General features: G+C 46.4%; 1 long non-coding RNA gene across 1 annotated transcript; it reads left to right on the forward strand.

Moving 5' to 3' along the window:
• Window positions 1-13,632: 13,632 nt before the first annotated feature.
• On the forward strand, window positions 13,633-15,703 carry LOC125541702. Its single transcript, XR_007297624.1, has 5 exons — window positions 13,633-13,979; window positions 14,075-14,223; window positions 14,306-15,111; window positions 15,233-15,351; window positions 15,583-15,703. It is a non-coding gene; the product is annotated as an uncharacterized LOC125541702 (long non-coding RNA).

The raw sequence follows: 15,703 nt of genomic DNA on the forward strand, positions 1-15,703 counted from the left end.
GATTTTAGAAAAGTCCTTAATGAACCTCCTATAAAAACCAACATGACCAAGGAAACTTCTTATACCTTTAATGTCCTTGGGACACGGCATCTTATCAATAGCATCAACCTTAGCTTTATCAACTTCAATACCTCTTTAAGAAATTTTATGCCCCAAGACAATACCTTCATTAACCATAAAGTGGCACTTGTCCCAATTCAAGACAAGATTAGTTTCTTCACATCTCTGCAAAACTCGATCAAGGTTGCTTAAGCAATCGTCAAAAGAAGTTCCGTAAACAGAGAAGTCATCCATGAAAACCTCAACAATCTTTTCACAAAAGTTAGAGAATATAGCATTCGTACATCTTTGAAAAGTAGAAGGTGCATTGCATAAACCAAAAGGCATACGTCTATAAGCAAAGGTACCGAAAGGGCAAGTAAAAGTTGTCTTTTCTTGATCCTCTTTTGACACAGGTATTTGAGAGAAACGAGAATAACCATCTAGAAAGAAAAAATGTGTATGCTTGGATTCTTTCTAGCATTTGATCAATAAAAGGTAAAGGGTAATGATCCTTTTTAGTAGCTTTATTTAATTTGTGGAAATCAATTACCATTCTATAACCAGTAACAATTTTTTGTGGGATCAATTCATATTTATCATTAGGAACAACAGCAATGCCTCCCTTCTTAAGGAAACAATGAACAGGACTTACCCACTGACTACCAGCAACGGGATAAATTATACCTGCCTCCAGAAGCTTTAGTATTTCTTTTCTTACCACTTCTTTCATCTTAGGATTTAACCGTCGTTGGTGATTGATAACCAGTTTAGCATCCTTCTCCAATTTTATTTAGTGCTGGCATAAAGTGGGACTGATGCCCTTAAGATCATCGAGAGTATATCCAATAGCAGCATGGTGCTTCTTCAGAGTTTTCAATAATTTCTTTTCTTCGTGCTCTGAAAGGTTAGCACTAATAATAACAGGATATATCTCTTTCTCATCAAGATAAGCATATTTGAGAGTATCAGGTAAAGGTTTAAGCTCAAACACGGGATCACCCTTAGGTGGAGGGGGATCCCCTAGGATTTCAACAGGCAAGTTGTGTTTCAAAATAGGTCCATCTTTAAAGAATACTTCGTCTATTTCCCTTCTTTCATTCATAAACATATCATTTTCATGGTCTAGCAAATATTGTTCTAAAGGATCAGTAGGAGGCACAGCAATAGAAGCAAGACCAATAATTTCATCTTTACTAGGCAATTCTTTATCATGGGATTGTCTACGAAATTTAGCAAAATTAAACTCATGCGACATATCCCCTAAACCAACAGAAACAATATCCTTGTTGCAGTCTATCTTAGCATTAACAGTATTCAAGAAGGGTCTACCAAATATAATGGGACCAAAGTCATCTTCTGGGGAACCACGAACAAGAAAATCAGCAGGATATTTAGTTTTCCCACACAAGACTTCAACATCTCTAACAATCCCAACTGGTGAAATAGTATCTCTATTGGTAAGCTTAATTCTAACATCTATCTCTTCTATCTCAGTAGGTGCAATAGCATGCATAATTTCTTGGTATAAGGAATGAGGTATTGCACTTGCACTAGCACCCATATCACATAAGCCATGATAGCAATGATCTCCTATTTTAACAGAAATAAGAGGCATGCCTACAACAAGTCTATGTTTATTTCTAGTATCTGGTCTAGCAATTCTAGCAAATTCATTACAGAAGTAAATAACATGCCCATCAATATTATCGAACAAGAGATCTTTAACCATAGAAATACTAGGTTCAACTTTAATTTGCTCAGGGGGTTTAGGCGTCTTAATATTACTTTTGTTGACCACTGAGGGAGTCCTGGATTAGGGGGTATCCGGAAAGCTGGATTATATCCTTTCGCCGGACTGATGGACTATGAAGATACAAGATTAAAGACTTCGTCTCGTGTCCGGATGGGACTCTACTTGGCGTGGAAGGCAAGCCAGGCAATATAGATAAGTATATCTCCTCCTTTGTAACCGACCTTTTGTAACCCTAGCCCCCTCCGGTGTCTATATAAACCGGAGGGTTTAAGTCCGTAGGACAACATACAATCATACCATAGGCCAGCTTCTAGGGTTTAGCCTCTCGGATCTCATGGTAGATCAACTCTTGTACTACTCATAATATCAAGAATAATCAAGCAGGATGTAGGGTTTTACCTCCATCAAGAGGGCTCGAACTTGGGTAAAACATCGTGTCCCCTGCCTCCTGTTACAATCCGCCTTAGATGCACAGTTCGGGACCCCCTACCCGAGATCCGCCGGTTTTGACACCGACATTGGTGCTTTCATTGAGAGTTCCACTGTGTCGTCGCCATGAGGAAGGATGCCTTGTCTCATTGTTGAAAACAAAATTACTGCCGGAGGAGCCCTGGCTGTCGGCCAAACTCGCCGGCTTGGCAGTTTCGTCATGACCGCCAGTTCGGCCGCTGCACCGACGATGACTTCTCGGGTCATCAAAAACAGCCTCCACGTCGGCCCGGAATTCGCCGAGCAGATGGATCCAATAGAGCCCTCTTCCCTAAACGAACTCTTGGATTGTATCGCCGCCTTCAGAGTCTCTACAGACTACGATCGGATTGGGCTTAAACCCGATCAGAGGGAGATTAATTCTCCACCGGTCACCCATCATATTGCGGTGGTGGAGGAACAATGTGGCGATTTTTCCTCTACCCTGAGGACTAACTATGTCCGGATTCCTGAGCTCTCCGAGCCTGATACCCGTTTACGGGAGGACATCACCCAAGCCCTGAACCTAGAGTCAGGCAGCGGGCCAGACTTATCGGGCAACATCCCGGAATCCGAACTTCCAAGATCGGAAACTCCTCGGCCCCTGGGTCTCAGATCAGGTAGGGGTTCGTACTCAAATCCACCCAGCCACCCAGACATAAACGATCTTTCCCACATCAGGAAAGAGCCCCATGAAACAGTACATCATTATTGGGCCAGATTCCTCCTTGTGATGAACAAGGTTAAGGACTATCGCGAGGAAGACGCAGTCTCATTTTATTGCAATAATTGCACAGACAAGGAATCCTTAACGCCTTAAGTCGCTGTGACATATCACGCTTCGCTGACTTGGCGTCCATAGTACGAAAGTACTGTGCGATGGAAAGTGCCTGGAAAACCGAAACGAAATTTTGGGATAATCCGGCTCGGAATATACACCCAGTCCGAAGTAAAAGGGTGCACTATCATAAGACACCCAAGTTAGTTGCAAAGAAACAAAAACCCTCTACAGGGCATGGAACCGTATTGGAGGGATGGCTCAACGGACCCTGCAAAATTCATAGTATAGCGGATAACATACCAACACACAGCCTTAGAGCATGTTGGGTACTCCGGCAGGTGGCCAAAAGTGGTGAGGATCTTCTCATCCCAAATGCCACAGAGCATTATCCCGTGGACAACAATATGGTATTAACAGTCTTTGAAACCTTCGCATCAAATAATAGGCGCGAGCGAACACTCCGCAGCCTCGCCGAAATCTACCACGTGGAAGCAATGAATCCATGGAGTGACACGGCTATTACCTTCAATGCCCGTGACGAACCTAAATTCCAAACAGCCCGAGCACTAGCTGCACTGGTCCTGAGTCCAATTGTGTACGTCTTTCGACTCACCAAAGTACTCATGGACGGAGGCAGTGGATTGAACCTCATCTATAAGGAAACTCTTCAAAAAATGGAAATAGACTGGAACCGCATTGAGCAAAGTAGCACAACCTTCAGAGGAATCATCCCCAGTCAGGAAGCACGCTGTGCTGGGAAAATCACACTAGATGTGGTATTCGACACGCCGGTGAACTATAGGTCCGAAGAAATTACATTCCAAGTGGCCCCGTTCAGTAGTGGATACCACGCCCTTTTAGGGCGGGAGGCATTCACGATCTTCCAAGCCATACCCCATTATGGGTACATGAAGCTCAAAATGCCCGGGCCCAACGGAATCATCACTCTCGCTAGTGATCCGGACACAGCACTCCACGCCGAAAACAAAACAGCCACATTGGCCCTCGAGGCATTGTCCGAAGCCCTTTCAGCCGAGGAGTTAACTGCGCTACGCTCCACAGTGGATAGGGACGACGTGGTACTTGACAAGAGATCCAAGTCCACCTCTTTTAAACCAGCGGATGAAATAGTCAAATTCCAAGTCCACCCAACGGACCCTACAAAAACAGCCTCCATCGGGGCACAGTTAAACCCCGCCGTGGACGCCGCACTACAAGAGTTCCTGCGCGAGAATTGGGACATATTCGCCTGGCACCCCTCAGACATGCCAGGAATCCCATGCAGGCTGGCCGAGCCCAGCCTCAATATTCTAAAGGGATTCAAGCCAGTCAAGCAAACTCTTCGGCGTTTCTCTGAACCTAAGAGACAAGCTATGGGAGAGGAACTAGCCAAGTTATTGGAGGCCGGATTCATCAGAGAAATAAAACACCCAGACTGGCTAGCAAACCTGGTGATGGTACCAAAGAAGGACAAATCCTGGCGCCTGTGTGTCGATTTTAAGGACCTCAACAAGGCCTGCCCAAAGGATCCCTTCCCCCTCCCCCGCATTGATCAAATTATCGATGCTACCGCAGGACACGAGTCATTCTGTTTCCTCGACGCATACTCCGGCTACCACCAAATCAAGATGGCGGAGTCCGACCAAGCCGCAACGGCATTTATCACACCATACGGCCCCTTCTGTTTCAACACAATGCCTTTCGGGCTCAAAAACACCGGCGCAACATATCAGCGCATGATTCAGACATGTCTGGAGAAACAGATCGGCAAAACAGTAGAGGCATACGTAGATGATGTGGTCGTCAAAACCAAACACGTCGACTCTCTAATAGACGACTTGAGGCTCACATTCGACAACCTCAAAAATACGACGTCAAGCTCAATCCGGAAAAATGCATTTTCGGCGTACCAGTCGGAAAGCTCCTGGGCTTCATTGTCTCCAGTAGAGGAATTGAAGCTAATCCGGCCAAAATCCGAGCTCTGTCATAGTTGGCTACCCTAACAGACCTCAAACAAATCCAAAAATTAACTAGATGTGTGGCGGATCTAAGTCGCTTTATCTCCCGCTTTAGGAGAAAAGGCATTACCCCTTTATCGCCTCCTTCGGCGCACCGAACACTTCGAGTGGACGGATGCTGCCACAGCCGGATTGGAAGAAATAAAAGCCATACTGGCAAACCACCCAATCTTGGCCGCGCCAAACATTGCGAACCAATTGTTGTTAATACACTTGCGGCAACCTCATCAGGTTGTAAGCGCAGTGCCTCTCGTCGTCGAACAAGAAGGGATGGAACATAAATTCCCTCTTCAAAAGACGGTATATTATGTATCCACTGTCCTCACTCCATGCAAATCACAGTACCCACATTATCAAAAGATAGCCTATGCGGTATTCATGGCAATCCCGGAAGCTGCAACACTATTTTCAAGAGTGTTCGATTATAGTAGCCTCGGAAGTGCCACTTAATGATATTATAAACAACCGCGACGCCACGGACCAGATTGCCAAATGGGCCATTGAGCTCCTCCCGTTCGACATAACATACAAACCACAGCGAGCCATTAAATCGCAAGTATTGGCCGACTTTGTCGCCGAATGGACGGAAGCCGAACTCCCTAAAGAGTACGGCGCATACTCCAATTGGATCATGCACTTCGACGGCTCCAAAATGCTGGCTGGTCTGGGGGCTGGCATCATCCTTATGTCCCCAACCGGAGATACGGTTCAATACATACTGTAGATACTATATACAGACTCCAACAATGCAGCCGAATACGAAGCCCTGCTACATGGTCTTCGGATGGCAGTTTCCATGGGCATTCAATGCCTGGAGGTGCGTGGGGATTCGAACCTCGCAATATCCCAAATAAATGGAGACTTCGATGCCAAGGATCCGAAGATGGCAGCATATCGAAACACCGTCCTAAAGATGTCAGCTTGGTTCGAGGGGCTCGAATTTCACCATGTGGCTCGGGAAAACAATCAGGCAGCGGGTATCCTCGCCCGCATCAGCGCAAAACGCGATGCGGTCCCCCCCCCAACATCTTTTTGGAGAGGCTGTTTAAGCCATCCGTGGTATGGGAAGGGGACACCGGTAACAATAGTCCGGACCCACGTAATAATGGCCATCATCGCCCCGTGAGACAGAACCATTCCTGGCCTACCTAACTAGGCAGGAACTTCCCGAGTACCAAAATGAGGCACGCTGCATAGTGCGGCGATCTAAAGCCTACAGGGTCCACGAGGGAGCGCTGTATAAGAAAAGCACTACAAGAGTCCTTCAAAGATGCATCTCCGAAGAGGAAGGGTGGAAGCTTTTGGCAGAAATTCACGCCGGACTCGGAGGCTACCATGCTGCAGCCCAGGCCCTTGTAAGCAAGGCCTTCCGTACAGGTTTGTATTGGCCGACGGCCCGGGTAGACGCACAGGACTTGGTCCAACGCTGCGCCGGTTGCCAGCTTTTTGCAAACCAAAGCCATATGCCACCCACTGCCCTCCAAACAATCCCCATTACCTGGCCTTTCACGGTCTGGGGGCTTGACATGGTTGGACCCCTTAAACGGGGGAACCCACAAGAAAAAATACTTACTGGTCATGGTGGATAAATTCACCAAATGGATAGAAGCCAAACCTGTTAAAACAGCCGAATCCGGACCGGTGATAGACTTCATATCCGGGGTTGTAAACTGTTATGGCGTCCCCACAGCATCATCACTGACAACGACACGAACTTCACGGCCGACGAGGTAAAACTCTGGTGCAGCAACATGGGCATCAAGCTCGATTATGCTTCCGTCTATCACCCACAAACCAACGGCCAAGTTGAGCGAGCAAATGGTCTTATCATGAGCGGCATCAAACCCAGATTAGTGCGGTCCTTAAAGGAGTCTAACACGCACTGGGTAGAGGAGCTCGACTCCGTACTCTAGGGGCTGCGGACCACGCCGAATCGTACTACCGGATATACACCCTTCTTTATGGTGTACGGCGCAGAGGCAGTTCTGCCCTGTGACATAATTCATGACTCACCTCGAGTGCGCATGTACGAAGAAAGAGAATCCGAGCTCGATCGGCAGGACAGTCTGGACACCCTGGAGGAGGAGCGCGACGTGGCAAAAGCCCGTTTCGCATTCTATCAGCAACAGGCTCGCAGATACCAAAGCAGAGAAGTATGGGCCAAAACTTATAACATTGGCGAGTTAGTTCTACGCCCGCCGGAGAAGAAAAAGAACAAGCTCGAGCCCAAATGGGAAGGTCCCTTCATTATTGACCAAGTTTTGATCGGTGGAGCATACCGTCTGCGGGATGCATTGAATAATCGACTTGAGCCGAACCCATGGAACGCAGCCAGGCTCCGAAGATTCTATGCCTAGCGCCGGACTCTATGTTCGTCTCCTTCCTCTGTCCATTTTTTGCATATACATTATCTGTCTTTTTTCTCTTTCTTTCTCTTATTCTTTCTCAAGGCCTTCGAGGGCCAACTTGTGCCTTGCTTGCACACTATAGACGCGCTAACCACGCTCCGTATACCCGGGGGCTTCTTACACAGAAGCTTAATTATCTATCTGGGCTTCATGCCCCGCACATGTGTTATTCTTCCACATGTACCTTCTCTTCGCCATTATATGCATCGATATGACTTAAGATTTGGCCAAGCTGGGTGCCTGGCTCTTGTATTTATGCCCTATGTTCTCGTTAATTCGGCTAGGGCATAAGGGGAGCACCTCTGCGATTGTTACTGCCGGGTCAGCCGAATGTGTACCTCAGACTGGGTGAAGCCGAAAACTAGCGTTCTTAAGGGAATATTCGGTCGGCGAACAAAAGATGATTTTTATTTATTTTCCATATATGCCCCAGATGTTTTTGCCTGCGTCTCCGCTCGCAGTCCGGACATGCACTTTAGGGCATGCGTACCCAGGGAAAGGAACCCCTAACGGAACTATTCTCCCTGGAAGATGTTTCTTATATAACATAACTAGTTGGGCACTTGTCTGTTCAAGCACTAATGACCCCTATGCCTGGTTTCCACGCGTACCCCGGTTCTTATATAACTGAGTAGGTATTCGGACACACTCCGGACTATCGGGTCCCGAGGTTGAAGCGAAAAGGTCCGCCATGACAAATGATCTACAATCCGGCTAGAAGGCAGTATACATGTCACTTTAATTACATAGTCATGTAGACTGTCTAAATTCCTCTTCTATACCATCCAACAGGAGGTCTAGCCTACAATCCTGTTGGGAATACTTTGCGGCTAATTCTACTTGCCCATACACTAAGCTAACGGGGATCTCTTTCCCATCGGGCCCCACAGGTCCGACCTCGGCCATGTGGTTCGGGTCATTCTTGGTATACCGCGTCTTCACCATGGCCCATGCTTCCCTGGCACCTTGACGGCAGGCCGATATCTTCCATAATCGGAAGCGCCGCAGTGCTCCCTTGAGCTTCTCCGCAAGCTCTCCAATGCCTTCTGGCAGGGAGACGGATGGCCACAAGGCCTAGGAAATACCTTGCATCACCTGCCGAACTTGTTCGTGCAGTTGTGAGAGCTCGGATAGAAGATCACCCGCAGACCCGGGCATCTCCTCTGTGGGACGACCCGTTAGCATACCTGCAGACATAACTCTGTTAGCCGGCTTCTACGCCATCCCCTCTTTTAAGGGTTCATTCAAGCACTTACTGAAAATGCCGCGTCGAAGCCGCTTATTCTCCTTCTCGGAGTCCGCAAGCTGGGCTCGAACATCTTTCAGTTCCACGCTCAGCTTGGTATTGGTGTCTTGTAGATTGTTTTTCTCCCGTCTGACCTCAGTCAACACGCGTTCGCCAGCCTTTAGCTATCGTACGGCATGCTGGTCCTCCGGATTCTGTCTGGATTCATCTGCAATATCTATTGTTAGATCTGCAGCCACGCCGCACGCTATATGGTACCTATCATTCTTTGAAACAAATGTTACCTACTGGGGACTTTTTAGGTTCCTTCAATGCGGCAACGGCGGCCCGAAGTTGGGTCTTGCATTCCTCCAGCTCATGTGACAGTCGAGTATTCTTCCCTGTAAGAACCTGCACAATAGATGATCCTTAAATCAGTTCTGCTAACTGTTTCAAGTCTCAGGGGCTACTGATACATATAATCGTCAGATTTGCTTACCTGTACATCCCTTACATACTGGTTCGTTGCTCTAGCTAGACCATTTTGAGCAGCACGGAGGTACGCGTCTCCGAATTGAAAGCATCAAATGCCTCTGGGGAGAAGCAAGCGCCACGAAGTACGGCTCGGTGACGCCTATGATTCATGGCGCTCCCCACTTCTGAATTTGTAGCGGATAGTCTATTCGCATCCTCTGTAGGGGGAGTATCCGGCGTCCGCCCCATGTTGGCTTCTGCCTCTATGTCCGGTCCTGGAGCCCGACTGGTGGAAGCATGATCGGCAGCCTCACTGGACATATTCCGGCAAGCGTTTTTTCTATTAAAGAAACATGGACGTCATTACATTTTGAGAAAGATGACAACCATGGAGCGGGGTTTTTGTCATACCTCTGCGACGACGTCTCCGTCCTGACCGCCTTCCTTTTTGGCCTGCCCGGCCTCGGTGCCTCTTGCTGGCGAGTTGCTGCGGGTTCGGCACGGCATCCCGAAGGCCTTCCCTATAAAACACCATATGTATATGGTAGGTGAAGTGTCTAAAAGGGGATCCTAGTTTTTGGGGTTGGGATTTTTGGTTTTTCTTATGTGTGACGCATGAAGCAGTCTGGGATAGTCGGCCGTAATGACCACCATGGCGTCATCACAGCTTAATTGATAGAATTGCCGGTCTATCAGCTCCACGAATATGTCCGGATCTTCTCCGAGTTCGGGACCAAGGGCCCTGCCAGGGTCCTCTGGTTGTGGAGATGGGCTATTGACCTCCCTTATGGCTTTTCGCAGTTCCTGCCGCAAAATGGTAAGGTGAGTACCTACGACAAAGAGTGCGGGAAGAATGGGAGTAAGGGGATATAAATCACCCAGCTTGGAGGGTTGTACATGGAGAATCCATCCCGTGGCTTGATGCGGATGAACTCCTCTTCCTCTCCCTTGAACAACTCGGACAGAATTTTTGCTAAAGCAGCAGCGTTGTCCGGACCCTTCCGCCCACAACGGGTGGCATCATCCTCCCCAGTTAAAACACCACAGGGGATGCCCTCGATATTGAAGTCGCTGCACTCCCCGCATTATGCATATTGACATAACCTCAATTACTGTCAATCCTGATTGGGCCAGCGCTTTAATCCGGTTCATCAGGTAAAGGACTTCTCCGTTGTCTTCCTCCTAGGGGCTCCGTGGGCGCCAACTTCGGCGTTTCTTCAGAGGAGCATTGTTGAACTCAGGAAGACCCCGCCGAACAGGGTCCGGAAGGGGGACGTCCTCCATATAAAACCATTCCGAAGGCCATTCTTCGGACATCTTCTTCGGAGTACCGGACAGGTATCCGGTTTCAGCAAAGCGCCATATTTCGGCTCCGCCCACTTGATAAAGTGACCCCTTCTGTGTGCGGGGGACGAGGCAAAATAACCTTCTCCACAGCTTGAAATGAGCCTCACAGCCCAGGAATAACTCGCAAAGGGCAACATAGCCGGCGATGTGTAATATGGAAGCAGGGGTAAAATTATGCAGTTGGAGGCCGTAAAACTCCAGGAGCCCGCAGAGGAACGGATGAATTGGAAATCCGAGTCCCCTTATTAAATAAGGAACAAGGCATACCCGCTCCCCTGTAGAGGGACTGGGGAAGCTCTCCGCTTGCTCCCTGCCATTGTAGGTGGCGAGCCCGGCTCGGACGGGAACCATATACGCTAGAGGGAGAAATCCCTTAGTCTGCAGTTTGACTAACCGACTGTGTGGGACTGAACACCTCTCCCAATCACCGGGCTTAGGGCTAGGGGGGGAAGGAGGAGCTGCGGAGGTCGGCCGTGTTGGAGTGGATTTTTCCGAAGCGCGCTCCGATGGATTCTCGCTGGGGGAGGATGATATGGATTGGATCTAAGAATCCCCATCCCTTTAATAGACAATTTATTTATCTGGCTAGGGGGCGAATGTAAAAACGCCCTGGCGCCTTGTATTCATTCGACGCGTGGGAGATAGCCCTTATTGGGCGCAGAAGCCAAGAGGTCCAACATTTATGGGGCCGGACATTGCTTAACAAACATTCGAAATTTGGAGAAGAACCCGCCTTGCAATGCCAAAGACAACACTACGCGTCGGACTCATCGTCTTTGAAGCCAGGTTCGGGGGCTACTGAGGGAGTCCTGGATTAGGGGGTATCCGGACAGCCGGATTATATCCTTTGGCCGGACTGATGGACTATGAAGATACAAAATTGAAGACTTCGTCCCGTGTCCGGATGGGACTCTACTTGGCGTGGAAGGCAAGCTAGGCAATACGGATATGTATATCTCCTTCTTTGTAACCGACCTTGTGTAACCCTAGCCCCCTCCGGTGTCTATATAAACCGGAGGGTTTTAGTCTGTAGGACAACATACAATCATACCATAGGCTAACTTCTAGGGTTTAGCCTCTTCGATCTTGTGGTAGATCAACTCTTGTACTACTCATAATATCAAGAATAATCAAGCTGGATGTAGGGTTTTACCTCCATCAAGAGGGCCCGAACCTGGGTAAAACATCATGTCCCCTGCCTCCTGTTACCATCCGCCTTAGACGCACAGTTCGGGACCCCCTACCCGAGATCCACCGGTTTTGACACCGACAACCACAATTGAATCTTTAGCATGATCCTTTATTCTAACAGGGATAGGTGGTTTCTCAATATAAGCAGTAGGAACAACAGGATTATTATAAGTGATAGTCTTTTCTTCAACTTTAATAGGTGCAACTACTTTTACTTCAATGGGGGGTTATATTTAAACCACTTCTCCTTAGGGATATCAACATGAGTAGCAAAGGATTCATAGAAAGAAGCTACTATCTCAGAGTCAAGTCCATATTTAGTGCTATATTCACGGAAAACATCGGTATCCATAAAAGATTTAACACAATCAAACTTAGGTGTTATACCTGGCTCCTTACCTTCGTCGCGGTCCCAATCTTCAAAGTTGCGTTTAATTCTTTCCAATAAATCTCATTTGGATTCAATAGTCTTCATCATAAAAGATCCAGTACACGAAGTATCCAGCATGGAGCGATTACTGAGAGAAAGCCGAGCATAAAAATTTTGAATAATCATTTCTTTTGAGAGCTCATGATTGGGGCATGAATATAACATTGACTTAAGACTCCTCCAAGCTTGAGCGATGCTTTCTCCTTCCCAAGGCCAAAAATTATATATATAATTACGATCATGATGAACAAGATGCATAGGACAAAACTTCTGATGAAATTCCAATTTCAATCAGTGGTAGTTCCATGCTCCAATATCATCACATAGCCTCAGCCATGTCAATGCATCTCCCTTCAAAGATAAAGGGAAGACCTTCTTCTTGATAACATCCTCGGGCATACCTGCAAGCTTAAATAATCCACAAACTTTATCCACATAGATTAGGTGCAAATCGGGATGTAATGTTCCATCACCTCTGAAAGGATTAGCTAGTAGTTTCTCTATCATACCCGAAGGAATTTCAAAGTAACATTTTCAGTAGGTTCATTAGGTTGAGGAGCAACTCTCTGCTCTACTGGTCGGGGTGAAGATACCCCGAATAAGTCCCTCAAAGGATTATGTTCCATAGTAACAAGTGACAGTAAATTTCAGCACACTATATAAATTTTTCCTTACCAAATTCCACCTACCAAAGGCGCTTTACTCCACAACAACGGCGCCAGAAAAGAGTCTTGATGACCCAAAAGTATAGGGGATCTATCGTAGTCCTTTTGATAAGTAAGAGTGTCGAACCCAACGAGGAGCAGAAGGAAGTGATAAGCAGTTTTCAGTAAGGTATTCTCTGCAAGCACTGAAATTATCGGTAACAGATAGTTTTGTGATAAGGTAATTTGTAACGAGTAACGAGTAATGCAAGTAAATAAGGTGCAGCAAGATGGCACAATCCTTTTTGTAGCAAAGGACAAGCCTGGACAAACTCTTATATAAAGTAAAGCGCTCCCGAGGACACATGGGACGTCAAGCTAGTTTTCATCACGTTCATATGATTCGCGTTTGGTACTTTGATTATTTGATATGTGGGTGGACCGGTGCTTGGGTACTGCCCTTACTTGGACAAGCATCCCACTTATGATTAACCCCTATTGCAAGCATCCGCAACTACAACAGAAGTATTAAGGTAAACCTAACCGTAGCATGAAACATATGGATCCAAATCAGCCCCTTACGAAGAAACGTATAAACTAGGGTTTAAGCTTCTGTCACTCTAGCAACCCATCATCTACTTATTACTTCCCAATGCCCCCCTCTAGGCCCAAACAATGGTGAAGTGTCATGTAGTCGATTTTCATATGACATGACAAGAGGGATTACAACATACATCTCATCAAAATATCAAACGAATACCAAATTCACATGACTACTTATAGCAAGACTTCTCCCATGTCCTCAGGAACAAACGTAACTACTCACAAAGCATATTCATGTTCATCTACTCCGCCTCCACCATGCCGCCACTCCGCCGGAGTCCCAAGTAAGTTTCTATTGCTGAACTCATCTATACTGAGACCAAGCAAACCAATTTCGTAGCCGCGGGAGCCGCCGCTAGGGAGCCACCCGTCGCGCCTTCTCCTCGGGAGCCGCCGCGCACTTCGCCGCGGGGGAGCCGCCCGCCGCGCCCTTCGCTGCCCGAGCCGCTCAGCTTGGCCTCTGCCGTGGGGACAGCTTGCCCTCATGCCACCCAACACGGTCTGCAGTCCGTCACAACCATCCGATAACTCACGCCATACACTACAGGGTGGTCACTAACATGAATCTGAGGCGCTGCCATTATGCACGGTTATGGTGAGATTGAAACTACAGAATACTTATACTTCTATATCGCGTCTCATTTTCTTCTAGGCTTCATATTCATTGATTGATATGATTTTTTATGTTAGGATAAACGACGACGGTTTTGGATAATCTGGTCTAAGAGCTTCTGGAGAAAAAAATCCTAATCAAGCAGTTTGGCAACAACAATGCTGAGATTAAGTTCAGCAAGGGAGCTGAACAACCTTTTATAGTGTCCACTCTCACAAATACTCTGGTTGGTAGTTGTTTGCCCTCTCCTGATCGAGATGAATTATGGATGTCAGTTGTTCCACTGATAGATTGGTTTGATTTTTCAGGTCTGGTAAACTACAAGGTAGCCAGCTGCTAATAAAGACAAGCCCATGAGGAGAACTGGATATAATGTTAACTCATGTTCAACTGTTTTGCCTTTTCCCATGAAGCTTTGCAACTGCAAGGCTCCGGTCTCTGTTAATATTAATGTAATACCAGGAGATGAAGTGATGGAGATGAATTTAGCATTTTAACAAATCAACCGGTCAAGCCACCAAATCATGATCCTGTAATGTTATAGTACAACTTCGAAAGGATGAGATACTTTTGGTTTCATGCTTAACGACAACTATTTGGTACCACTCAAACTGGACACCGAAGCAATTTTGAACTCATGTCAAACATGTTTGCTATTTCCTTCAATTTTTTCCTTTTATTTCTGCACGAACTCCTCAGTATGTACTTCCTGGTGCTATATAGTTTTTCCATATGCAATCTGTGGACCATCACACTCTGAAGTACAATCGATGGCTCTATATTTTTTAACTTGTCAGCTACATTTAAAGCTAATGTGATGATGAAAACTTAGCATCAGTGCACTTTTGCCTACCCTACTCTACTCAATTGCTAAGCCAGCAAGGATAAAAGCTTGCCTTGCCTTTTGCCTTTTTGTGTGTGCTGGTAAGAACCCGATTGTTATCCTCTTCTCATGGCCCTGTTAAGTACAATCTTTGTTTAAAAAACCACATATATATTATGATTCATAATAGCATTGCAACCTTGTAGGCAAAGGTTTGGAACACGCGGCGATCAAAATTTATACAACAGCTTTCAGTATAGTATTCCGAGGAATACTAAATGGTCTAACGTGGTAACCTCAGATTCATTTGTTGTTTCATACTATGTTGTAGTTTTTTGCTTCACATGGAAAAATGGGCTAAGTTTGGTGGGCTTTGTATATTTCTCATCACTTTGTGTTGAATTTTTTGCAGTCCTTATTTGCCAGCGTTAAGGTCAACCGTAGTGCTAGCGCTTAGTGCTCTGTGTTCAATTCTGGGGTGGCACGTGGCAGACCAAAGATTGACAGAGCTTGTCATTTTATGAATTTCAGGTAATATGATTCTTCTATGTAGCGATGCATCGGCTTTTAGTAATCTTCGAAGTGAATGATAATTTATTGTTTTATTTCCAAGAATGGGAATTTTTTTGCAAATGATTTTGACTAAAAATTTGAACTTTGTTTGCAAGTACATGTTTATCCTAGTTTACAAGTAAACAAGCAAAACTTTTTTTAGAAATAAACCTTTTCCTCTTATTTTTGACACGATCTCTGTTGATGCAGGCTGTCATTTTACTAATTTGAAAAGGTTGGCCGCTGAAAACTTCATTTATGCACACAGACCATCCATGGATTAGATAGGATGTACGATGCAGTGGCTACATCGACCGCCCCGAACTCGCCG

Source organism: Triticum urartu, chromosome 2 (genome assembly GCF_003073215.2).
Source record: "Triticum urartu cultivar G1812 chromosome 2, Tu2.1, whole genome shotgun sequence".
In the NCBI taxonomy this organism is placed as follows: domain Eukaryota; kingdom Viridiplantae; phylum Streptophyta; class Magnoliopsida; order Poales; family Poaceae; genus Triticum; species Triticum urartu.